The sequence below is a fragment of the Mustelus asterias genome, chromosome 14 (genome assembly GCF_964213995.1).
Source record: "Mustelus asterias chromosome 14, sMusAst1.hap1.1, whole genome shotgun sequence".
Taxonomy (NCBI): domain Eukaryota; kingdom Metazoa; phylum Chordata; class Chondrichthyes; order Carcharhiniformes; family Triakidae; genus Mustelus; species Mustelus asterias.
The window spans coordinates 101674259-101700010 of record NC_135814.1 but is presented as its reverse complement, the minus strand read 5'-3'; the positions used below and the strand labels follow the sequence as shown (position 1 = coordinate 101700010).

Here is a 25752-nt window from a genome sequence, read left to right as displayed (position 1 = left end):
AATCACAAAGAGCAGAGGACCAAGCACAGATCCCTGCGGCACTCCGCTAGCAACCTGCCTCCAATCCGAAAATTTTCCATCCACCACCACCCTCTGTCTTCGATCAGATAGCCAGTTACCTATCCAATCGGCCAACTTTCCCTCTATCCCACACCTCCTTACTTTCATCATAAGCCGACCATGGGGGACCTTATCAAACGCCTTACTAAAATCCATGTATATGACATCAACTGCCCTACCTTCATCAACACACTTAGTTACCTCCTCAAAAAATTCAATCAAACTTGTGAGGCACGACTTGCCCTTCACGAATCCGTGCTGACTATCCCGGATTAATCAGCATCTTTCTAAATGGACGTAAATCCCATCCCTAAGGACCTTTTCCATCAATTTACCAACCACCAAAGTAAGACTAACCGGTCTATAATTACCAGGGTCATTTCTATTCCCTTTCTTAAACAGAGGAACAACATTCGCCATTCTCCAGTCCTCTGGCACCATCCCCGTGGACAGCGAGGACCCAAAGATCAAAGCCAAAGGCTCTGCAATCTCATCCCTGGCCTCCCAAAGAATCCTAGGATATATTTCATCAGGCCCAGGGGACTTATCGACCTTCAGTTTATTCAAAACTGCCAGGACATCCTCCCTCCGAACATCTATTTCCTCCAGCCTATTAGCCTGTAACACCTTCTCTTCCTCAAAAACATGGCCCCTCTCCTTGGTGAACACTGAAGAAAAGTATTCATTCATCACCTCGCCCATCTCTACTGACTCCATACACAAGTTCCCACTACTGTCCTTGACCGGCCCTAACCTCACCCTGGTCATTCTTTTATTCCTCACATAAGAGTAAAAAGCCTTGGGGTTTTCCTTGATCCGACCTGCCAAGGACTTCTCATGTCCCCATCTAGCTCTCCTAAGCCCTTTTTCAGCTCGTTCCTTGCTAACTTGTAACCCTCAATCGAGCCGTCTGAACCTTGTTTCCTCATCCCTACATAAGCTTCCCTCTTCCTTTTCACAAGACATTCCACCTCTTTCGTGAACCATGGTTCCCTCACTTGGCCATTTCCTCCCTGCCTGACAGGGACATACGTATCAAGGACACCCAGTATTTGTTCCTTGAAAAAGTTCCACTTTTCATTAGTGCCTTTCTCTGACAGTTTCTGTTCCCAACTTATGCCCCCTAATTCTTGCCTAATCGCATCATAATTACCTCTCCCCCAATTGTAAACCTTGCCCTGCCGTACGGCCCTATCCCTCTCCATTGCAATAACAAAAGACACCGAATTGTGGTCACTATCTGCAAAGTACTCTCCCACAACCAAATCTAACACTTGGCCCGGTTCATTTCCCAGTACCAAATCCAATGTGGCCTCACCTCTTGTCGGCCTATCCACATATTGTGTCAGGAAACCCTCCTGCACACACTGCACAAAAACTGCCCCATCCAAACTATTTGACCTACAAAGGTTCCAATCAATATTTGGAAAGTTAAAGTCCACCATGACAACTACCCTGTGACCCCCACACATATCCATAATCTGCTTCACAATTTCTTCCTCCACATCTCTATTACTATTTGGGGGCCTATAGTAAACTCCTAACAACGTGACCGCTCCTTTCCTATTTCTAACTTCAGCCCATATTACCTCAGTGTGCAGGTCCCCCTCGAAGTGCCTTTCCGCAGCCACTATCCTTGATTAACAATGCCACTCCTCCACCTCTTTTACCAGCTTCCCTACACTTACTGAAACATCTATACCCCGGAACGTCAAACAACCATTCCTGTCCTTGTTCTACCCACGTCTCCGTAATGGCCACAACATCGTAGTCCCAAGTACCAATCCACGCCCCAAGTTCATCTACCTTGTTCCGGATGCTCCTTGCATTGAAGTAGACACACTTCAACCCACCTTCCTGTCTACCGGTACCCACCCTTGACCCTGATACCTTCCCCAATACCTCACCACCCTCAACACTGACTTCTGGACTACAACTCCTTTTCCCACTCCCCTGACAAATTAGTTTAAACCCCCCTTAAGAGTCGTATCAAATTTCCCTCCCAGGATATTGGTGCCCCTCTGGTTCAGGTGCACCCCGTCCTGTTTGTACAGGTCCCACCTTCCCCAGAATGTGTTCCAATTTTCCACGTATCTGAAACCCTCCCTCCTACACCATCCCTGCAACCACATGTTTAACTGCACTCTCTCCCTGTTCCTCAACTCGCTATCACGTGGCACCGGCAACGTACCAGAGATGACCACATGTTTTGTCTTGGCTCTCAGCTTCCAGCCCAGCTGCCGAAATTCCTGTTTTAAAACCCCGTCCCTTCTCTTACCTATGTCGTTGGTACCAATGTGTACCACGACTTGTGACTGTTTCCCCTCCCCCTTAAGAATCCGGAAAACACGGTCCGAGACGTCACGGACCTTGGCATCCGGTAGGCAACATACCATCCGTGAGTCTCTTTTGCTGCCACAGAACCTCCTATCTATCCTTCTAACTAACGAGTCCCCAATAACTATCGCCCTCCCGCTCTGCCCCTTACCCTCCCGAGCCACAGAGACGGACACAGTGCTGGAGATCCTCTCACTGCAGCTCACCACTGGTATGTCGTCCCCCTCAACCGCATCCAAAGCGGAATACTTGTTGCTAAGGGGAACAACCAGAGGGGATCCCTGCACGGACTGCTTCCTCCCAGCCCCTCTCACCGTCACCCATCTGTTTTCATTCCTCGGAATAACTGTATCCCTAAAGCTTCTGTCTATGGCCACCTCTGCTTCCCTAATGATCCTAAGTTCATCCAACTCCAGCTCCAGTTCCCTAACACGGTTTTGGAGGAGCTGCAGATGGGTGCACTTCCCACAGGTGTAATCAGCAGGGACACTGTCGTCGTCCCTCACCTCAAACATAGTGCAAGAGGAACATAGCACTGCCTGCACACCCATCCCCTCTAGATACCTTGCCAGTACCAGGTAGAAACAGCAAAAATGAATTAAACTCACCCCTGCTCGCCCTGTCCCCCGAAGCCCTGTGAGCCAAAGCCCTTATAGCTCACACTCTGCTTCCCACACACTCCACACTGCCCGCTCCCGACGCTGCCCGCTGTATACTGCAGCCTACCTTTTATACTTGGCGCGCTTAAAAAACTTTATTAAATAAATAAATAATTTGATCAATCAATCTCTCACCAGCACTGCTGCCTCCAATGACTCCCTCTCTGCTTGCTCCAGTGGAACAATGAGGGGGAACCTCCCAGGTAACTGACTTTTAAAGTTAAAATAAAAACCCTTCCCAGACTCCTTAGCAGCCCACTTCCGGTTTTCACTTTAAACTCAAGAAAAATACTACTACAAAAGTAAAGACCAAAAAAAAACACACACTAACTGACTAATTAAATAATCCGATGAGTTATGGTACATTCCATTAACCATGATGTGGAGATGCCGGCGCTGGACTGGGGTAAACATTGTAAGAGTTTTAACAACACCAGGTTAAAGTCCAACAGGTTTATTTGGTAGCAAACGCCATTAGCTTTCGGAGCGCTGCTCCTTCCATTAACATTAACAGCATTCCATTCCATTCCTTCCATTCACAGCATACAACTGGGGGAGATGTTGGCCTAGTGGTCAGGTCATCAGAGGCCCAGGCTAATGCTCTGCTAACACAGGTTCAAATCCCACCACAACTGCTGGTGGAATTTATACTCAATTAATAATTCCAGTCTCAATAATCGTGACCAAACTCTCATCAGCTGTTGTAATTAGGGGCAGGCGATGGCCAAGTGGTATTATTGCTAGACTATTAATTCAGAAACTCGGCTAATGATCTGGGGATCCGGGTTTGAATCCCGCCACGGCAGATGGTGGAATTTGAATTCAATTTTTAAAAATGGAATTAAGAATCTACTGATGACCATGAAACCATTGCCGATTGTCCTCTGGGGAAGAAAATCTGCCGTCCTTACCCCGTCTGGCTTACATTTGACTCCAGAGCCACAGCAACGTGGTCAATTTTTAACTGCCCTCTGAAATGACTGAGTGAGACACCCAGTTCAAGGGCAATTAGGAATGGGCAACAAATGCTGGCCTTGCCAGCAATGCCCACAACCCATGAAAGGGAGGAAACCCATGCAGACATGGGGAGAAGGTGCAGACTCCACACAGACAGTGGCCCGGGGCCAGAATCGAACCCGGGTCCCTGGTGTTGTGAGACAGCAGTGCTAACCACTGTGCCACCGTGCCACTGTGTCTCTTTCCTTCTTGGGTTTGTAACACATAAAGGTAAAGATCAAAATCAATTGAGAAACAGTTTCAAATTTTAAACAGTTGCATGCCGGGTATCTAGACTTTGGAGTGAGTGCATTTACAGAGTAGCTCAGTTTAAGTTTATTTAGCAGTGTCACAAGTCAGCATACATTAACACTGCAATGAAGTTACTGTGAAAATCCCCTGGTTGGCACACCCCGGCGCCTGTTCGGGTACACCGAGGGAGAATTTAGCATGGCCAATGCACCTAACCAACACGTCTTTCAGACTGTGGGAGGAAACCGGAGCACCTGGAGGAAAACCACGCAGACACGGGGAGAACGTGCAAACTCCACACAGACAGTGACCCAAGCCGGGAATTGAACCCGGATCCCTGGCGCTGTGAGACAGCAGCGCTGGCCACTGTGCCACCTGTATGGTGAGAAAATGAGAGCAACCTGACATGCCACAGCAGGAGACATGACGCACCAAAGTCTCGACTGGCTGACTATCTTCCACATTAAACATGTTAAATTATGGAATGATACAGCAATGAGTCGGCCACTGTGACAGCGTTATTCTAGGAGTGCCACTCCCCCCATCCTTTTCCCACAGGCCTGTTGATTTTTCCCCTTCATGTATATTTGTCTCTGTTGCAAGTTATGGTTCGAGTTCCTCCCACCATCCTCTGGACAGTGCCTTCTACATCACAACAGGTTGCTGTGTAATTCCACCCCCTAGTCAGGTCACTTCACTATTTTTTTGCCTTAAGTCAATGTCCTATGGTTACTGATCCTTCTAACATAAGAAACACTTGTTCATTATTTAGCCTTGCTTATTATTTCCCAATGGGGTCTGGAAATCCTTACTGAAGTGTGTCGAGCAAAATAGCTCAAAAATACTCAAACTGGGACTTTTCACTGTCTCATAAAGGATTAGCATAACCTTCTTCCTTTTGTACTCTGACACTTTTTTTATAATCCCACAAATCCTTTCTCAACAACCTTCTCAACTCATCCTGCTACCTTCAAAACTGTTAGCATACAACTTCCCGCACTCTCTCATTATAACATACTATTTATATTGGTCTTATCATAGAAACCATACAGTGCAGAAGAGGCCATTCAGCCCATCGAGACTGCATCGACTCTCTGAGAACAGACCTTACGCAGGTCCTCTCCCCACTGCACCCCTCCCCCCTCTGTCCCATCTCCCTCAAATAACCCTCCACAATTCCCATGGCCCATCCACTGTACCTGCACATCATTGGACACCAAGAGCAATTTAGCATGGCCAATCCCCCTAACCTGCACATCTTTGGACACTAAGGGGCAATTTAGCATGGCCAAACTTTGGCCTGTGGGAGGAAACCGGAGCACCCAGAGAAAATCCATGCAGACAGAGGGAGAATGTGCAAACTCCACATTGACAGTGACCCAAGCCAGTAATCGAACCCGGGTCCCTGACACTGTGAGGCAGTAGTGGTAACCACTGTGCCACCATGCTGCCCTTCTCGTTCTTCCTATCAGAATGCATCAATTCACACTTCGCTGCGTTATGGTGGCACAATGGTTAGCACTGCTACCTCACAGCGCCAGGGACCCAGGTTCGATTCCGGGCCTGGGTCACTGTCTGTGTGGAGTTTGCACATTCTCCGTGTCTGCGTGGGTTTCCTCCGGGTGCTCCGGTTTCCTCCCACACTCCAAAGATGTGCTGGTCAGGTGCATTGGCTGTGCTAAATTTTCCCTCAGTGTACCCGAACAGGTGCCGGAGTGAGGCAACTGGGGGAATTTCACAGTAACTTCATTGCAGTGTTAATGTAAGCCTTACTTGTGACTAATGAATAAATAAACTAAGTTCCACCTGCCATGTGTCTGCCCATTTCATCAATATATCTGTAGGCTCTTCGCTATTTATTGCATTTTTAAGGTTTGCAAATTGGTATTTGGAATCGTGCCCTCCTTGCTCAAGCACAGATCATTTCTGTAAATCCAGGTGCCGTGATCCTAACTCCGACCCCTGGGGTCACAACTGTGCATCTCCCTCCAGTCGGATGTTCATTGCTACTCACTGCCTCCTGACCCACTCAGCCACTGGTATCGCGTTTAATCCCACAGCCTCAATTCTGTTAATAAAGCTATTATGTGGTCATTTAGCAGCTGCCTTTTGAGAAGTCCCTATGCACTTCAACTGCATTTTACATCAAACCTCGCCACCGTTTCAAAGAATTCAATCAAGTTAGTCAAACACAATTTGCCTTCAACAACTGCGCTGGTGGTCATTTGTCAACTGGCATAGAAAATATGGGTCAAATTTCGTCTCTGAGGTTTTTCCACCTCGGATGTAGGCTGTCTGGCCTGCAGTTAGTTGCTGGTCTTGCCCGTCTCATCATTGTTGAACAGGTGTCTAGCACCTTCCGAGGGCAGTTCGATGATAGGGCGGCACGGTGGCACAGTGCTTAGCACTGCTGCCTCACAGCGCCAGAAACCCGGGTTCGATTCCTGGTTTGGGTCACTGTCTGTGTGGAGTCTGCCCCTTCTTCCCGTGCCTGTGTGGGTTTCCTCCGGGTGCTCCGGTTTCCTCCCACTGTCCAAATGATGTGGTTAGGTGCGTTGGCCGTGCTAAATTCTCCCTCAGTGTACCAGAACAGGCGCCGGAGTGTGGCGACTAGGGGATTTTCACAGTAACTTCATTGCAGTGTTAGTGTAAGCCTACTTGTGACAATAATAGAATAAAAAAAGATTGGGAACCAGGCCCTGAAATTCCCACCCCTCAGCTCCCCAGCCAGTCCAGCTGACTTTAATACTTTCAGCACCACCAAACAATTTTTATTCCTTCATGTGGTGTGGGCGCCATCGGCATTCCTTACTGCCCTTAAACTGAGTGGCTTGCCCGGACATTTCAGAGGGCCAGTTAACAGTCAACATTGCTGTGGCTCTGGAGTCACATGTAGGCCAGACCGGGTAAGGACGGCAGATTTCCTTCCCTAAAGGACATTAGTGAACCATCGGGTTTTTCCGACAATCGATGATAACCATTACTGAGGTTAACTTTGATGAATTTGATTTAAATTCCATGAGCTGCCTTGGGCCTCTGGATTACTAGTCCAGTCAGATTATCAATAGATCGCCATCTAATTTCTAACTAGTTCATTTTTTAAAAATTGCAAGTTGACTGGAGTACTGTCTTATGGAGAACAGGACTCCATGGATACGTAGAATTTAAATATGCATTATGTTAAACATAACACACGGTGGCACAGTGGTTAGCACTGCTGCCTCTCAGCGCCAGGGACCCGGGTTCAATTCTGGCTTTAGGTGACTGCCAGAGTCTGCACGTTCTCCCCATGTCAACAAAGAACATTACAACACAGGAACAGGCCCTTCGGCCTTCCATGCCTACACCGATCACGCTGCCCCTCTGAACTAAAACCCTCTACCCTTCCGGGGATCATATCCCTCTATTCCCATCCTATTCATGTATTTGTCCAGACGTCCCTTAAAAGTCACTATCTGCTTCCACTACCTCCCCCGGCAACGAGTTCCAGGCACCCATCACCCTGTGTGTAAAACTCTTGCCTCGTACATCTCCTTTAAACCTTGCCCCTCGTATCTTAAACCCATGCCCCCTAGTAATTGACTCTTCCGCCCTGGAAAAAGCTTCTGACTAACTGGTGCCCCGGTTTCCTCCCACAGTCCAAAAGATGTGCTGGTTAGGTGCATTGGCTGTGCTAAATCCTCCCTCAGTGTACCCGAACAGACGCCGGAGTGTGGCGACTGGGTGGTTTTCACAGTAACTTCACTGCAGTGTTAATGTAAGCCTGCTTGTGACACTAATAAATAAACTTCTCTCCCTCCCCTTCCTCTTTATCCAGTTTCAACCAATCTATATTCTCTATTATCTCTGCTTTCACTCTAACCGTAGCGGCATTCCACTCTCTGAAGAATTAAGATAATTCACCATCCCAATTATCACGACTCTAAAGTTATTTTATCTTTCTGTAAAATTTGCCTGAAAAATCTGGTTCTCCCTCCTTCAAGCAACTTGGTGGTGTAGTGTCTGCATCCAGCAGCGTAATAGCTCCAGCATTGTTCCCTACTTTGAACCAAATAACGCAGCAGCTCTTGAAAATAAAGAAGAAATCCACCAACCCGCACACACTGCACAGACATAAATCAAAGCTGAATCACTTGAGCGTGAGGTTTTTTTTAAATATTCCAAACCTCAGCAATGATGCCAGAGAGCCTGAACAATGGGGAGATACAAAGCAAAACAGGAAGGTGCTTTCATGCGGAAAGGAAAAGGGAAACACAAGGATAGTCCCTCCACATCCTCTGTGCTGTTCACCATTTCCAATCTTAGGTGGAGAACACAAGAATGGATAACCTGACAATCTCGCTCCAGCTGCCAGGTATCCAGTATTATGTACAACTCTAGTATCCATAATTCTTCCCCTCCCCACAAAATCCTTTTCGGAATAGCTATGTTTATCTTATTGTTGGGCATGGTTGTTTTCCTCAGGGGAAGTAATTGAGGGCAATCATTGTGCACTCACACTTCTTGTGTGGGTAGCACACAACTTCTTGTTGTGGGCAGCACGGTGGCACAGTGGTTAGCACTGCTGCCTCACAGCGCCAGGGACCCAGGTTCGATTCCTGGCTTGGGTCACTGTCTGCACGTTCTCTCCGTGCCTGTGTGGGTTTCCTCCGGGTGCTCCGGCTTCCTCCCATAGTCTGAAAGACGCGCTGGTTAGGGTGCATTGGCCATGCTAAATTCTCCCTCAGTGTACCCGAACAGGCGCCGGAGTGTGGCGACTAGGGGATTTTCACAAAAACTTCATTGCAGTGTTAACGTAAGCCTTGTTAGTGATACTAATAAATAAACTTCTACTTTTGTTTTTCATTTAATACTCCCACAACCGGGAATTAATCGGACAACACGGTGGCACAGTGGTTAGCACTGCTGCCTCACGACTTGGGTCACCGTCTGTGTGGAGTTTGCACGTTCTCCCCGTGTCTGCATGGGTTTCCTCCGGGTGCTCCGGTTTCCTCCCACAGTCAAAAGATGTGCGGGTTAGGTGGATTGGCCATGCTAAATTGATCATCACACACACAACACAATAATATTCAGGTTTTCTCAGGTTGCACTCAGGTTTCAATACAGTCAAAGAGACATTACAGATATTTCAAAATGGTCATTTCAAACGGTACAAAAGTATTTAATTTTTCAAATTGATTACGTTGCACTCTGAGGTGCTTCAATACGATTGTAATACATTAAATGTATAAAATGAATATTCTGTGAGTCATGCAGCCTGCGGGGGTTCTGTACAATTCCACACCCCTTAGTTCAATGTGGCTGAAAGGTCTTGGACAGCCACCTTTGTTGCGTCTATGGCAAAGAACAAAGAACAATACAGCACAGGAACAGGCCCTTCGGCCCTCCAAGCCCGCGCCACTCCCTGGTCCAAACTAGACCATTCTTTTGTATCCCTCCATTCCCACTCCGTTCATGTGGCGATCTAGATAAGTCTTAAACGTTCCCAATGTGTCCGCCTCCACCACCTTGCCCGGCAGCGCATTCCAGGCCCCCACCACCCTCTGTGTAAAATACGTCCTCCTGATATCCGTGTTAAACCTCCCCCCTCACCTTGAACCTATGACCCCTCGTGAACGTCACCACCGACCTGGGGAAAAGCTTCCCACTGTTCACCCTATCTGTGCCTTTCATAATTTTATACACCTCTATTAGGTCACCCCTCATCCTCCGTCTTTCCAGTGAGAACAACCCCAGTTTACCCAATCTCTCCTCATAACTAAGCCCTTCCATACCAGGCAGCATCCTGGTAAACCTCCTCTGCACTCTCTCTAAAGCCTCCACGTCCTTCTGGCAGTTGCCCCAAACTTTAATACATCCCTCAGCACGTTGTCCTGGGCTTTGGAATGTGGCAGTCTGTAACACTCGGCCAATCAGCTGGAGGATCAACAAATTTCAGGCAGACCAAAGAGTCTTTCACTGAGTTGATGATCCTCTAGCAACAGCTGAAGTTTGTCTTGGTGTATGTCCCTGGGAACAGCCCGTAGAGCACAGTCCTGCGTCACAAGAGCTGCTCAGGATGAACCTTGACAAAAATCAACTCATCGTTCCAGATTTTCTTTACAAAGGCGCATTCCTCAAGGAGGTGGACAAAAGGTCTCTTCCTCACCACAGTCATCTCAAGGGCAATGTGCAGATAGAGTGAGATTCCAGGTGTGTAGGAAGGATCTGATGGGGAGAGCCTTTTTCACCACCAGCCAAGCTAGATCTTGGTGCTTGTTGGAAAGTTCTGGCGATGAGGCAGTCTGCCAAATTCTCCCTCTCAGAGAACCTTCCGATAAGATCCTATTTTCACAGAACTTCCAGGGCAGTACATGCAGACCACTGCTTGACGACTTGTGGTCAAAGACGTTTCTTGCATCAATTTTTCCATGAGGGACAGGTGATACGGCACAGTCCAAATATTTGGAGTGCTCCAGGGCAGTGTGGCCGGACCCATCCATCACAGCACAGGTGGAATGTCTGCACAGACTTGGTGTTTGCGTACCACGGATATATGCACACTTTGATGAACACAGGATTAGGACGATGTTGGGCATGATTTTTCCCCCATTTGTTGGGACTTTTTACATTGAAACCCTGCGAGCGGACCACTTTTGACCTCCAGATGGAGCGGAAAATGGCTGGGGTGATTTCTACAGGACAGGAGTACGGGCCAGACCTGCGCCATGTACAGTAACACCGAGAGTGCCTCACACCTGATGACCAGGTTTTTACCTGCAATGTAGAGGGAGTGTTGCTCCCACGTAACCTTTTTTTTGTTTATTTATTTATTACTACTTGCTCCTTCCAGTTTCTAACATCTGAGGGCTTATTCAGTTCATGGTAGGGCGTTGGGGAGAGTTACAGAACAAAGAGATCTAGAGGTACATGTTCATAGCTCCGTGAAAGTGGACTCACAGGTGGACAGAGTGGTGAAGAAGGCATTCGGCATGCTTGGTTTCATTGGTCAGAACATTGAATATAGGAGTTGGGACGCCTTGTTGAAGTTGTACAAGACATTGGTAAGGCCACACTTGGAATACTGTGTGCAATTCTGGTCACCCTATTATAGAAAGGATATTATTTAGCTAGAAAGAGTGCAGAAAAGATTTACTCGGATGCTACCGGGACTTGATGGATTGAGTTATAAGGAGAGGCCGAATAGACTGGAACTTTTTTCTCTGGAGCGTAGGAGGCTGAGGGGTGACCTTATAGAGGTCTATAAAATAATGAGGGGCACAGGTCAGCTAGATAGTCAATATCTTTTCCCAAAGGTAGGGGAGTCTAAAACTAGAAGGCATAGGTTTAAGGTGAGAGGGGAGAGATACAAAAGTGTCCAGAGGGGCAATTGTTTCACACAGAGGGTGATGAGTGTCTGGAACAAGCTGCCAGAGGTAGTAGTAGAGGCGGTTACAATTTTATCTTTTAAAAAGCATTTAGATAGTTACATGGGTATGATGGGTATAGAGGGATATGGGCCAAATGCGGGCAATTGGGATTAGCTTAGGGGTTTAAAAAAAAAAAGGGCGGCATGGACAAGTTGGGCCGAAAGGCCTGTTTCCATGCTGTAAACCTCTATGACCTTTAGTGTCAGAAGGATTAGTTGGGTAAATGTGTGGGGCTACGGGATAGGGCATGGGTGGGATTATTGTCGGTGCAGGCTCGATGGGCCGAATGGCCTCCTTCTGCACTGCAGGGATGCGATGATTCTAACCAACTAAACAATTAAGGGGAGGAGGTGATTCCACAAAGACCTCATCCTCAATGATGGAGCAGCCCAGCACATCAGTGTATAAGACAAGGCTGAAGCGTCCTCAACAATCTTCAGCCAGAAGTGCCGAGTGGATGATCCATCCCAACCCTCTCCTCCGCGCATCACAGATGCAGTCTTGAGCCAGTTTGATTCATTCCACATGATATCAAGAAATGGCTGCAGACACTGGATACTGCAAAGGCCCTGACAATTGGGGGGAGGCGATGGCCTAGAGGTATTATCGCTAGACTATTAATCCAGAATCTCTGCTAATGTTCTGCGGACCCGGGTTCGAATCCCGCCACGGCAGATGGTGGAATTTGAATTCAATAAACAAAATCTGGAATTAAGAATCTACTGATGACCATGAAACCATTGTCGATTGTCAGAAAAACCCATCTGGTTCACTAATGCCCTTTATGGAAGGAAATCTGCCGTCCTTACCTGGTCTGGCCTACATGTGACTCCAGAGTCACAGCAATGTGGTTGACTCTCAACTGCCCTTGGGTAACTAGCGATGGGCAATAAATGCTGGCTGGCCAGCGACGCCCATGTTCCATGAATAGAAAAAACTCTGGTAACAGTACTGAGGACTTGTACTCCAGAATCTACTGCGCCCCTAGCCAAGCTGTTCCAGCACAGCTACAACACTGGCATCTACCCAGCAACATGGAAAATTGTCCACATATGTCCCGTCAGAAAAAGCAGGACAAATCCAATCTGGCAAACTGCTGCCCCATCAGGTTCATCTTAATCATGACGGAAGGTGTTGTCAAGCAGTGTTTACAGATCAATTTCTAGCTCACAGACGCTCAGTTTGGGTTCGAAAGAACAAAGAAAATTACAGCACAGGAACAGGCCCTTCGGCCCTCCAAGCCTGCACCGACCATGCTGCCCGACTGAACTAAAACCCCCTACCCTTCCGGGGACCATATCGCTCTATTCCCATCCTATTCATGTTATTTGTCCAGACGCCCCTTGAAAGTCACTATCGTATCTGCTTCCACTACCTCCCCCGGCAACGTGTTCCAGGCACCCACCGCCCTCTGTGTAAAAATCTGCCTCGTACATCCTTGCCCCTCGCAGCTTAAACCTATTACTCCTAGTAATTGACTCTTCCACCCTGGGAAAAGGCTTCCGTCGGGGTCACTGAGCTCCTGACCTCAATGCAGCCTCGGTCATCGACAAAAGAGCTGAACTCCAGGAGAGTGACTCCAGTGACTGACCAGTGACATCAAGGCACCATTTGACCAAATGTGGTATCAAGCAGCCCTAGCAAAACTGGAGTCAGTGGGAATCAGGGGGAAGCTCTCCACTGGTTGGAGTCTAACCTGGCACAAAGGAAGATGGTCGTGGTGACTGGAGGCCAATCGTCTCAGTACCCAGGATGTTAGTGCAGTCGATCTTCAGTGTAGTGGCCAGGGGCCCACCCATTTCCAGCTGCTTCATCAATTACCTCCACTCAATCATAAGATCAGAAATGGGGATGTTTGCAAATGATCAGGATCATTTGCAGCTCCTCAGATACTGAAGCAGCCCACATCCAAATACAGCAAGACCTGGACATGGGCGGCACGGTGGCGCTGCTGTCTCACAGCACCAGGGACCCGGGTTCGATTCCCGGCTTGGGGTCACTGTCTGTCTGCACGTTCTCCGTGTCTGCGTGAGTTTCCTCCGGGTGCTCCGGTTTCCTCCCACAGTCTGAAAGATGTGCTGGTTAGGTGCATTGGCCATGCTAAATTGTCCCTCGGTGTACCCGAACAGGCGCCCAAGTGCAGTGACTAGGGGATTTTCACATCTTCATTGCAATGTTAATGTGAGCCGACTTGTGGTACCAACAAATAAACTTTAATTGCAAGTAACATTTGCACCACATAAATGCCAGGCAATGACTATCTCAAACATGAGAGAAACCAAGTCATTGGCTTTCAGTGCCATTACTATTGCTGAATCCTCCACTGCGACATCCTGAGGGACTAGAAACTGAACTGCATCAGCTATGCAAATAATTTATCCACCGGAGCAGGTCAGAGGCTGGAATCCTGCAGAGAGTAACTCACCTCCTGACTCCACAGAGTCTGCCCACCATCTACAAGGGACAAGTCAGGTGTGTGATGGAATATTCCCCACTTGCCTGGATGGTGCAGCTCCAACAACACTCAAGAAGCTCGACACTTCTCCAGGACAAAGCAGCCCCGCTTGATTGGCACTACATCCACTGCCTTAAACAATCTCTCTTCCACCTTCTTCCGTCGGGAAAAAGATACAAAAGTCTGAGGTCACGTACCAACCGACTCAAAAACAGCTTGTTCCTTGCTGCCGTCAGACTGTTGAATGGACCTACCTTGCATTAACCAAAAGAGAAAATGCCTTGAGCTTTGTCAAAGCTCAAACCTTTGTCAGAGTTTTGACAAAGGATCATCTGGACTCGAAGCGTCAGCTCTTTTCTCTCTGTACAGATGCTGCCAGTCCTGCTGAGATTTTCCAGCATTTTCTCTTTTGGTTTCAGATTCCAGCATCCGCAGTAATTTGCTTTTATCTACCTTGTATTAAGTTGATCTTTCTCTACACCCTAGCTATGACTGTAACATTCTGCACTCTCTCCTTTTCTTCTCTATGAACGGTATGCTTTGTCTGTATAGCACGCAAGAAACAATACTTTTCACTGTATACTAATACATGTGACAATAATAAATCAAATCAAATTAAACATTCATCCCCTGCACAGTAGCAGCAGTGGGTACCATCTGTAAGATGCACTGCAGAAACTCTCCAAGGCTCCTTCGACAGCAAGTTTTAGTTTTTTGTTTATTTATTAGTGTCACAAGTAGGCTTACATTAACACTGCAATGAAGTTACTGTGAAAATCCCCTAGTTGCCACACACTGATGCCTGTTCGGGTACACTGAGGGGGAATTTAGCACGGCCAATGCACCCTAACCAGCACGTCTTTCAGACTGTGGGAGGAAACCAGAGCACCCGGAGGAAAACCACGCAGACACGGGGAAAACATGCAGACTCCGCACAGTCACCCGAGGCCAGAATTGAACCCGGTCCTTGGCGCTGTGAGGCAGCAGTGCTAACCACTGTGCCATCGACCAAACCCACAACCTCTGCCACAGCGAAGGACAAGGGCAGCAGACACATGGGAATATCAACCTCTGAGCCCCACACCACCCGATTAGAACTACATTGCCATTCCTTCACTGGGTACAGATCATGGAACTGCCTTCCTAACAGCACCGGGGGGTGGGGTGGGGTGGGGGTGTGTGTGTGTGTGTGTGTGTGTGTGTGTGTGTGTGTGTGTGTGTGTACCTACACTGCATGAACTGCAGTGATTGAATGCAGCAGCTCACCACCACCTTCCCAAGGGCAATTTTGCCGGTGATGCCAATATCCCATGATAGAATATAAAAATATCCAGTCAAACTAAAGATACCCAACAATTAATAAACAAAGTATACTGTTTTTGTTACATAACTGGTGCTTCAGAGAAGGACAGAAATTTTCAGCACCAGTTATACAAACAAGTTGTTTATTTAGCTCTAAATATAAAATAAATGATTCAGTATCATGTATCTGGGAACAACATCACAACAGTCTCTTCAACTCACAGGTTGTAAAAGAATTCCTGAATCCACAGGCTTTTTATTTTTAATACAATAGACAGTCAGAAATGCTTCAAAAGGTGGAAGGTTGCTACTAATAAAGGTTATTTTGCTTTGATTTAATCACATCATTAACAGAAGTGTCTCTCCAACCAAGTGCCAAAGTTTACTTAGTCAAACACGTCATTCAATAAGTCATCCCATCCCTCAAGATGCAATTAAAATTCATGAGGACGGTGTGGTGCCAACATACAATGCTGAGAGTACTAAATGAGTTTGTAAACGCAGCACTGTACACAGCTGTGCCGCAGAAGACAACTGCTTCCCCACAAGCAGAAAAGATCATTCAAATTGGGGCAGCACGGCGGCACAGTGGTTAGCACAGCTGCCTCACAGCAGCAGGGACCCGGATTCAATTCCCGGCTTGGGTCACTGTCTGTGCGGAGTCTGCACGTTCTCCCCGTGTCTGCGTGGGTTTTCCTCCGGGTGCTCCTATTTCCTCCCACAGTCCAAAGATATGCAGATTAGGTGCATTGGTCATGATAAATTCTCCCTCAGTGTACCCGAACAGGCATCGGAGTGTGACGGCTGGGGGATTTTCACAGAAACTCCATTGCAGTGTGACACTGATAAACTAAATACATTTATTTATTAGTGTCACAAGCAGGCTTACATTAACACTGCAATGAAGTTACTGTGAAAATCCCCTAATTGCCACACTCTGGCGCCTGTTCAGAGACACTGATAAACTAAACTTCTGAACCGATAATGCCCAGAGTTACAAACAGCCCGAGGACAAATGTAATATTAGTCAACCATTGATTGGCTGAGGTAAATTGTCCCATTGTGTGGGGAGACTACCAGGGTAAGTACATGGGGTTGGGGGGGATATGGCCTGGGTGGGATTGTGGTTGATGCAGGCTCAATGCTGAATGGCCTCCTATTGCACTGTAGGGATTCTATGATTCTCTGAAACGACAGTCAATGTTCACAGAGTTGCTCACATGCACCCTCCCCTTGCTGATCTCAGGGGCGCACTCACCAACACACATTTCACTTTATCTTATTAATTTGAGAGACATGGGCATCGTTGGCTGGCCAGCATTTATTGCCCATCCCTAGTTGCCCAGGGACAGTTGAGAGCCAACCACATTGCTGTGGCTCTGGAGTCACATGTAGGCCAGACCGGGGTAAGGACGGCAGATTTCCTTCCCTAAAGGACATTAGTGAACCAGATGGGTTTTTCCGACAATGGTTTCATGGTCATCAGTAGATTCTTAATTCCAGATTTTTTTAAAAATTGAATTCAAATTCCACCATCTGGCGGGATTCGAACCCGGGTCCCCAGAACACCAGCTGAGTTTCTGGATTAATAGTCTACTGCGCACGAAAAAAAAATCAGCATTTGCTGATGGCCATTTGAAGTTGCAGTCTATCCTGCAGATTCCAATCACAAAGCAATCACACAGAGGCCACCACGCTGTCCGCTTTATGAGAAATACACTGGCCTGGATACAGTGGCGCTTGCTTTTTCAATTTTCAAATCACATTGAAGAATTCTCACAGATTGCAAGGCAGAACGGAATATATACTCCTCATCTTTCACATTTTATACATTTTTTTTGCAGAGGACAAAATAAAGATTGGGACATACGCTTGAGAAATACATCACGAACCAAACATTAAAAAAATTAAAACTTCGCCATTATTCAGTTGGAAAGTTTGACACTAAGCAAATATCAAATTTGTTTTCCAAGATTAGACAGATTGTTCTGGTAAATTTTAGTATGCCAACACAAACCCATAAAGTTTTGGGTTTTTTTAAAACAGCAATATTAGTTTTTTAAAATGTATTTATTAGTGTCACAAGTAGGCTTACATTAACACTGCAATGAAGTTACTGTGAAAATCCCCTAATCGCCACGCTCTGGCGCCTGTTTGGGTACACTGAGGGAGAATTTAACATGGCCAATGCACCTAACCAGCGCGTCTTTCGCACTGTGGGAGAAAACCAGAGCACCCGGAGGATACCCACACAGACACGGGGAGAACGTGCAAACTCCACAGACAGTGACCTAAGCCGGGAATTGAACCCGAGTCCCTGGCGCTGTGAGGCGTTGATGGTAGTCATGATGTGGAGATGCCAGCGTTGGACTGGGGTAAACACAGTAAGAAGTCTAACAACACTAGGTTAAAGTCGAACGGGTTTATTTGGTAGCAAACGCCAGTAGCTTTCGGAGCGTGCTGCTCCTTCGTCAGGTGGAGTGGGAGATCTGCCTCTCCCATCTCCCACTCCACCTGACGATGGTGCAGCACGGTCCGAAAGCTAGTGGCGTTTGCTACCAAATAAACCTGTTGGACTTTAACCTGGTGTTAACCACCGTGCCACCCAGAGTAAAAAAAGGAAGCTCTCAACAGTTCAGTGATTTCTAATTGACTGCCACCAATGGGGACGTCAACAGCACACCCAGTGAAGTGTAGAATTACTGACAGCAACCTCCGTGTTCAGCTGCATGTGCGTGGACTCCAGAAATTGCTGTCAGTTTCAGAGAAATGACGGAAATTGGTGACAGTTTTGTTGTCATCACAACCGCAAAATCCAGGCCACTATACTTAGCGCAAGTGAAACAGTTCTAAATTTCAAGACGACAGGTTTATTTTAAAAGGGCCCATTTAACAGCCAATGCAAAGGTCTGAAAAAAGCTCGAAAACAAGTTCAGGGGAACTCATCTCTAGCAGCCACTTTGCAGACGTTTTCTGCAACAGTGCTAGTCATCGAGGTTTCCAGCATGGAAACAGGCCCTTTGGCCCAACTTCTCCATGCCACCCTTTTTTTAACCCCTAAGCTAGTCCCAATTGCCCGCATTTGGCCCATATCCCTCTACACCCATCGTACCCATGTCACTGTCTAAGTGCATTTAAAAGATAAAATTGTACCCGCCTCTACTGCTACCTCTGGCAGCTCGTTCCAGACACTCACCACCCTCTGTGAAAAGATTGCCCCTCTGGACCCTTTTGTATCTCTCCCCTTTCACCTTAAACCTGTGCCCTCTAGTTTTAGACTCCCCTACCTTTGGGAAAAAATGTTGACTATCTAGCTGATCTCTGTCCCTCATTATTTTGTAGACCTCTATAAGATCACCCCTCAGACTTCTATGCTCCAGAGAAAAAAGTCCCAGTCTATCCAGCCTCTCCTTATAACTCAAACCTTCAAGTCCTGGTAGCAACCTAGTAAATCTGGTTATGAGAACACCACAAGGCCTTGACAATAACATGTGTCTGCATCGTTAGATATACATATATATTTGGTCTGTGAACAGGTACAACACAACGCAAGGGCACAGCTTTGACGAAGGGTCATCTAGACTCGAAACGTTGGCACTATTCTTTCTCCACAGATGCTGTCAGACCCGTTGAGATTTTCCAGCATTTTCTGTTTTTGTTTCAGATTCCAGCATCTGCAGTATTTTGCTTTCACAACACAAGTTGGATCATGTCACCCAACTCAGAATCATATTAGTGCACAGTCTAACAGCAATCCTCACAGCGAACAAAACAAACAACAGCAAGCTATCCTTTGTACTTCAAAGGACACAACACACCAAGGGTGGCACGGTGGCACAATGGTTAACACTGCTGCCTCACAGCGCCAGGAAGCCGGGTTCAATTCCCGGCTTGGATGTCTGTGTGTGTGGAGTTTGCACTCTCTCACCCGGGTTTCCTCCGGGTGCTCCGGTTTCCTCCCACTGTCCAAAGATGTGCGGGTTAGGTGGATTGGCCATGCTAAATTGCTCCTTAGTGTCAGGGGGACTAGCAGGGTAGATATGTGGGGTTAGGGGAATAGGGGTGGGATTGTGGTCGATGCCTCACTCCCTTCACCACCGATGCTTATTTATTAGTCACAGCTAGGCTTACATTAACACTGCAATGAAGTTACGGTGAAAATCCCCTAGTCGCCACACTCTGGCGCCTGTTCATGCAGACTCCACACAAGCCGGTGCCGCTGTGCCGTAAATCTTTTCTGAACCTTCCCTTAACTTTCAGTAATGGCCAGTGCACCTCTATTTTTAGAGAAATCCCCAATTTCAAATCTGGAAATGGGATAAAACTCAGTAAGAAGAATTCTTAAAGAGCTTTTTTAAACTTCAGTAGAGTGAAGGGTGGTTGGGTATGGAAAATGGATACACAATATCCACATTGTAATGGATATTTCTACAATAGATCTCTTGCTGTGTGTGCACAAGTGTTATCTCTTATCGACAGAGGGGAAGTGCTATTTAAAGCTGTTCCAACACACTGCATTATCGTCTGCAAACTTCACACCATAAAGGGGGGTGTAGACTTTCCAAATAAACTCCCACTCTGCCTTTACAACTTGAACTATTACCAGTTTTCCAACCTCCAACACATGCAAAAGAATCCAGATTTCTCTGAATGGACAGATCTCCAATGGTACCAATTGTTGTAATTACCAGTGTTATTGCTGAATGAGTTCTCTTCGCTTTGCCCTTCCTCCTCAGCACGGCCTAATTTACCAGCACTGACATTTTCACTCCTTTCTCTCTACACTGAACTACTTTCTCAGGAGGCTAAGGAAATTTGGCATGTCCGCCTCAACTCTCACCAACTTTTACAGATGCACCATAGAAAACATCCTTCCCAGATGTATCACAGCTTGGTATGGCTCCTGCTCTGACCAACATCGCACGAAGCTACAAAGGATCATGAACGAAGCCCAGTCCATCACTCAAACCAGCCTCCCATCCATCGACTCCACCTACACTTCCCGGAGAAGCAGCCAGCATAATCAAGGACCCCTTAGTATCCAAAGATGTGCAGCTTAGGTGGATTGGCCATGATAAATTGCCCCTTAGTGTCCCAAAGATGTGCAGGTTAGGTGGATTGGCCATGATAAATTGCCCCTTAGTGTCCCAAAGACGTGCAGCTTAGGTGGATTGGCCATGATAAATTGCCCCTTAGTGTCCCAAAGATGTGCAGGTTAGGTGGATTGGCCATGATAAATTGCCCCTTAGTGTCCCAAAGATGTGCAGGTTAGGTGGATTGGCCATGATAAATTTCCCTTAGTGTCCATAGATGTGCAGGTTAGGGGGATTAGCAGGGTAAATGCATGGGTTCACTGGGATAGGGCAGCGGATGTGCCTGGTAAAATGCTCTGTTGGAGAGTCGGTGCAGACTCGATGGACAGAATGGCCTCCTCCTGCACTGTAGGAACTCTATAATGCTGGGGCTATGAAATTTACAGCAGGACCTATTCTATGTTTGATGTCAGGTTGCATTAAAATGGGAGGGGGAAAGCACCGTTTAGTTTCGCTTATTTAATGTCATAAGCAGACTTACATTAATACTGCAATGAAATTAGTATGAAAATCCCCTAGCCGCCACACTCCGGCGCCTAATCAGCACGTCTTTCAGACTGTGGGAGGAAACCGGAGCACCCAGAGGAAATCCAACAGGGAAAACGTGCAGACTCCGCACAGACAGTGATCCAAGCCAGGTCCCTGGTGCTTTGAGGCAGCAGTGCTAACCACTGTTCCGCCATGTCACCCTTCTTCTGCATAAGGTGTTAGCAAAGGATCCAGGCCTATTGTTGATGAAGCTGACTAAACGAATGCAGAAGCATTCAATGTGAGTTGTAAAGGAGTACAGTTTGTATGGGAAGTCGACGTGGAACTGCACCCAACAGTCTCGTTCGAATGGAAGGAGTTCAGAGAAGGTTCACTAGGCTGTTTACCTGGCTGCCTTGCAAGGAAAGTCGCTCTGAGACTCACTAGCACTGAGGAGGGTGAGGTGATATTATTTAAACATAAAGGGCGGGATTTTCCAGCCACTCTCGCCCAAGACTGGAAAATCCTGCCCAAGCTCAACGGAGCTTCTCATGGTCCTGTCCGGCCTGCTACGATTCCCGTGGCAGGCGGGACAGGAAAACTCCGCCCAAAGATTCTGAGGGAGCGTGACAGGACAGAGGCCGAGGGGGTGCTCCCCCTCATGGGGGAAATCTCAAACTCGGGGTCACAATTTAAAGGGGTCTCCCCCATTTAGGATGGCGAGGAGAAGGAATTTCTTCTCTCGGATGGTGGTGGGTAATCTTTTGGAATTCCCCTTGCCAGAGCGCTGTGGAGACGGCAGCATTACAGGATTATGGGAAAGGAAAGGAAAGTGGAGTTGAGGCCACAATCGGATCAGCCATGATCTTATTGAATGGCAAAACAGGCCAGAGGGACCGAATGGCCTGCACTTGCTATCAATTCTTATCATCAGTAATTCATAGCAAGGCCTTCCTAAAGAAAGGACAAAGAACAGCACAGCACAGGAACAGGCCCTCCAAGCCTGCGCCAATTGTGATGTCTGCCTAAGCTAAAACCGTCTGCACTTACGGAGCCCGTACCCTTCCATTTGTATAAACCATTCCCAGTTGATACAAATTCACGGAGTCTCACGTTACATATTCAGGTGATTAAATCTCTTTCATTCGTAAAGTTGTACTCAGCAAAACCCAAAACTTGAAATTATGACCTCCTCACCATTGGGAAACATCAGTACAAATCCCAAACTTACATATAAATATAGGATTAGTACAAGATTTATAAATTCACATGGTTAGAGGAAAAATGTTGACACAAAAGTTGTTGCACTGTGGAGTTCTACAAATGGCTGTTAAACTGGGTGGCACGGCGGTTAGCACTGCTGCCTCACAGCACCAGGGACCCGGGTTCAATTCCCGGCTTGGGTCACTGTCCATGTGGAGTTTGAACGTTCTCTCCGTGGGTTTCCTCCGGTTTCCTCCCACAGTCCAAAGATGGTTAGGTGGATTGGCCGTGCTAAATTCTCCCTCAGTGTACCCGAACAGGCGCCGGAGTGTGGCGACTGGGGGATTTTCATAGTAACTTCATTGCAGTGTTAATGTAATCCTACATGCGACACTGATAATAAACTTTAAAAGAAATTAGATAAGTGAAAAATCTAAAGGACACAAGAAAAGGGAGGAAAGAAAGTATTAAGAGAGAAAATAACTTCAGAATGGTATGGGCACTGGTGTGGATCCAATGATCACCCATGCTGGAGTTTTTAATTCGCTGTAAAAATGTACAGAAAGATGGCTGAGCACATTGGGTTCCAAAAGATAACTTCGTCCAGTCCCAGGAGAGGACAAAACCAACACGCGCTCTCTCTCAACAGTGATAACCCAAGTAGAATTGATGACTTCAATATAAAAGAGCAAGAGTTCCTAATAGCCAAAAAGGCAATAAAGCAAGCCAATTCCTGCAGGTGGATGGTACTTATACTACAGTACCGAGAGGCAATACAGAAGGCGTGAGGCGCTGACCGTGATTGTAAATGAGATATTAGGGAGGTTTAGAAAGGGAAAGAGAAGTAATAGTGGAGGAGGCAGCAAGCACGTAAGGTTGGTGGAAAAGGGTGGGTAGATAGGGGAGCTGGTGAGTTGAATGGGTGAACGATGTGTCGTGTATGTTGTGTGCATACATGTGCGCGCCGGTATTCACGTGTGTGAACTGTGTGCGAGCTACGTGTTTCTCTTCTCTACCTTTCTGCTGCCCTTTCTTTTTTAAATATTCATTCACAGGATGTGGGTATTTATTGCCCACCCCTATTTGCCATCGAGAAAGGGGTGGCGAGCCTCCTTCTTGAAGCACTGCAGTCTGTATTGCTGGTACACTTACAGTGCTGTTAGGGAGGGAGTTCCAAGATTTTGACCCAGCGACAGTGAAGGAATGGCCGACATATTTCCAAGTCAGGATGGTGAGCGACTTGGAGGGGAACCTCCAGGTGGTGGTGGTGTTCCCAGGTATGTCCTGCCCTTGTCCTAAGGAAGCTTGGTGAGTTCCTGCAGTCATATAGATGGTACACATGGCTGCCACTGTTTGCAGCATCTCGCCAGGGCAAACCGGAGTAGAGGGCATAAAATGGCACGAGGCGAGAATGAGCACTGTGCAAGATAAAACAAGCCTGCATCTTTTCAAGGAAGTATGTTTTGGTTGGAGCAGATGCTGGAATGGTTTGATTTATTATTTTCACATACATTAGTGAACCGTGAGAAGTATTGTTTCTTACGTGCTATACAGATAAAGCATACTGTTCATAGAGAAGGAAAGGAGAAAGTGCAGAATGTAGTGTTACAGTCACAGCTAGGATGTAGAGAAAGATCCACTTAATGCGAGGTAGGTTCATTCAAAAGTCTGACAGCAGCAGGGAAGAAGCTGTTCTTGAGTCGGTTGGTATGTGACCTCAGACTTTTGTATCTTTTTCCCGACGGAAGGTGGAAGAGAGAATGTCTGGGGTGCGTGGGGTCCTTAATTATGCTGGCTGCTTCTCTGAGGCAGCAGGAAGTGTAGACAGAGTCAATGGATGGAGGCTGGTTTGAGTGGTGGGCTGGGCTTCATTCACGACCCTTTATAGTTTCTTGCGGTCTTGGGCAGAGCAGGAGCCATACCAAGCTGTGATACAACCAGAAAGATTGCTTTCTATGGTGCATCTGTAAAAGTTGGTGAGAGTCATAGCTGGCATGCCAAATTTCCTTAGTCTTCTGGTTGGCTTTCTTAACTATAGTGTAACTTTGACATGGGAAAGGCACACAAGTGGCACATCATGGTAGAAAGTGGGCACCAAGCAGTGAGGACCGGGATATGCTACTGAAAGAAGTTTAATGATCTCTCATCAATGGTCAAGGTTAGCAAAGCGCCTTCAAATGCCACCGACTGCACACCCAGCCTCACAAACTGCTCAATGTCCCACACGCCCATCTCACCCCAACCAACCATCGCCATTAACCATGACTCAACCTCACATTCACAGCTGCCCCTCACATACTTAACACGACTGCAAGCCTCACACCCACGTCTCTCAGCTTGCACACAATGCCAGCTATTCAACCATGACAGCCACACCATCCAAACAGACTGCGCCATGCTCACCGACACCCTTCCCTCTCTCCTGTAGGAAAAGGCAGCATAGAACCGAAGGCCAACAGCGATAACCTGCAATATGTCCTTCCCCCAGGGAGGAGGTGGTGCTTGCTATCATTGCAGCAGCCATGACTTGGGTTGTGGGGCTGAAGCGATCAAAAAAACCATGGTACGCTGCTCATCCTGCTCTTCATCCCACTTTCCCATCACCACACAATCTCTTCTGATTCCCGTTCTATACACGGTGAAGTATTCACGTCTCGCCTCCACCCTCTCCCATCGCCATAACTTTCCCATTTGCTTTTTCATCTTTCAGAGGCTGGAGATATATCGCTCTGCCAGGCGGCTCACACTCCTGCCCCACAGAGAGAGGAAACTGAGGCAGATGGTGAGACCCTGTCACACAATCCCACATTCCTGATAGAAGTTTATAAAATTATGAGGGGGATGGATAGAGTGAACAGTTGAAAGCTTTTTCCCAGGACAGAAATGACAATTACAGGGGGCACAAGTTCAAGATAAGGGGGGAAAGGTTCAGTGGAGATGTGCGGGGGAAGTTTTTTACACAGAGGGTGGTGGGGGCCTGGAATGCACTGCCAAGTGAGGTGGTTGAGGCAGATACGTTAGTGACATTTAAGACTTATCTGGATAGACACATGAACAGGCGGGGAATAGAGGGATACAGGCGGTTGATCGAGATAGGACAACATGATCGGCACAGGCTTGGAGGGCCGAAGGGCCTGTTCCTGTGCTCTCTTTATTCACAGCCACCTTCTCAGATAGCACAGGGGCAGCATCTGCGTGTGGGCAGTCACCAGGCAAGGGCAGGGGGAAAGCAATGCACATGTACCAGCTCACCAAGGTTAAGTTAGAATCATAGAATCCCACAGTGCAGGAGGAGGCCATGCGGCCCATCGAGTCTGCACCGACCACAAACCAATCCAGGCCCTATCCACATAACCCCACGCATTTACCCTAGCTAGTCCTCCGGACACTAAGGGGTAATTTAGCACGGCCAATGCACCTAACCAGCACATCTTTGGACTGTGGGAGGCAACCGGAGGAAACCCACGCAGACACGGGGAGAACATGCAGACTCCACACAGACAGCGACCCGAGCTGGG

At 47.3% G+C, this 25752-nt stretch overlaps 1 protein-coding gene across 4 annotated transcripts in view; it reads right to left on the bottom strand.

Moving 5' to 3' along the window:
* LOC144503902 (disco-interacting protein 2 homolog A-like) overlaps window positions 1-25752 on the bottom strand; it is a 304026-nt gene that overhangs the window by 102749 nt on the left and 175525 nt on the right. The window lies entirely within an intron of this gene.